Source organism: Berghia stephanieae, chromosome 7 (genome assembly GCF_034508935.2).
Source record: "Berghia stephanieae isolate SIO BIC M18660-M18661 chromosome 7, UCSD_Bste_1.3, whole genome shotgun sequence".
In the NCBI taxonomy this organism is placed as follows: domain Eukaryota; kingdom Metazoa; phylum Mollusca; class Gastropoda; order Nudibranchia; family Aeolidiidae; genus Berghia; species Berghia stephanieae.
The window spans coordinates 55,858,195-55,860,123 of NC_088366.1; positions in this window are offsets into that span (position 1 = coordinate 55,858,195).

The window sequence follows — 1,929 nt, forward strand, 5'->3', positions numbered from 1 at the left end:
TTTAATAGGCAGTATAATTAGGTGCCCCAAACGTAAACAATAACAAGTTGCTAGTGATTTTCGTTAGGGGCCGGAAAGATTTACGCACAATATAGGTCTCCCAATTTTGTAGTTTGAGTTGTAGGCAATACACTTTCAGTATTGAAAATATGTTTACATAAAATCTAACAGTTGCAGAAATAATAATATAAGACTAAATTATTCTGAAAATCAGGCTCCGAATAATTCTCGTTTTGTTCACACCAGCGTAATAATTTGCTCTGGTCTAAAATAGATAGACTGTAACTTTTGATAAATTTTACCTTTTTTTCCATAGAATATCCATATCTAGACATTATTCGATGCATGATCGAGTATTTATGAATATGTGTTTCTTTTGCCACCTAACAGCCAAATTTTAAAGGTTATTTTTTTCTATAATTTACATTGGAACTTGAGCTGTCAAGACAGGAACATGTGGTTTGCCATGTGCTTCTAGACCTTTGTTTACGTTATGGGCACCTAATTATACTGCTCTATAGAAAGGAACAGGAAAGTAGACGTTTCGCTGAACAGCATTTCATTTTTTTTTAATTTTAAATATTAAAATTGGGCTTTTATATAGTGCAACATCCACTAAACGTGCTCAAAGCGCTGTACAAAGGGTCCCTGGCCAACAGCAACACTTAACATGTAGGACGAGACATGACGCCTGTCAGGCGAATGTACAATTTTTTTTTCGGACAGAGACAACGCTGTTGACGGACAGGTACTCATTTTACATCTGAGTACGGTGATAGAACGTGAGTAAAGAGCCTTTTCCAAGGACTCAACTATGTGTCGAGCGAGCCTCGAACCCAGGACCTTCCGATCCGAAAATGAGTATCATACCACAAAACACATAGCGGCACAAGAAAATCGGCATTTATATAGCGCAATCACTAAACGTGCTCAATGCGCTTTATATGGGATTACTAGCCACATGCAAGACGAGACATGATAAATCAATAGGTAGAGAGAGAAAGAAAGAAAGAAAGAAAGAAAGAGAGAGAGAGAGATAGAAAAAGAGAGAGAGAGAGAGAGAGAGAGAGAGAGATAGAAAAGAGAGAGTGAGAGAGATTTAGAAAGAGAGAGAGAGAGAGATAGAGAGAGAGAGATAGAGAGAGATAGAAAGAGAGAGAGAGAGAGAGAGAGAGAAAGAGAGAGAGAAAGAAAGAGAGAGAGAGAGAGAGAGAGAGAGAGAGAGAGAGAGAGAAGGGGAAAGAGGGAGGTGGAGTAAATTATAGGTCTTTGACATTTTGTTGACAGTTTCAATAGTATAAAATTGTCCTAAAGAGGATCATAACACAAAATTAGTACAATTAATATTCACAAAGAAGTACATAATATTGTTAATTATGGAACTATCGGTTAGCGCAAGTCTTAATAGCCGTAGGTAATTTGTACCTTTTCATTAATTTGTACCACTCACTAATTAAGCCTTAGGTTATGTAAATATCATTACATAATTTTGGAAATAACGGGGTTATTATGCATGGTAAAGTACTATGGTAATTAATGCCCTTTCTTTATGGTGTGATTATGGTAGATTATGGGTAGATCACTCACCATACAGGCAAAGAGAATTTATCAGACCCCTCTGTCTGCGTAGCAGTTATTTATTTGGCAGCTGAGTCTAGTATCGACTGACGAAAAGTACTAGTTTTGCATCGTCTTATGCAAAGAGAATATTTACTGGCAGTTGCAGGTATTGTTAGATTATTACTGCAAAGCTAATGCCAAACTTGCACTATAGGTTTCAATAGTCGTGACGTCACTTCCCTTGTAATGATTCATAGTAACTTAGTAACTGGTTCTAAACTATTGGAACAGTGGCGCCCTTTTGAAATACTTCTCCGACGAGCATAAAAATGTATCCAGAAGAGAATAAACATTATAAATCTGATCATG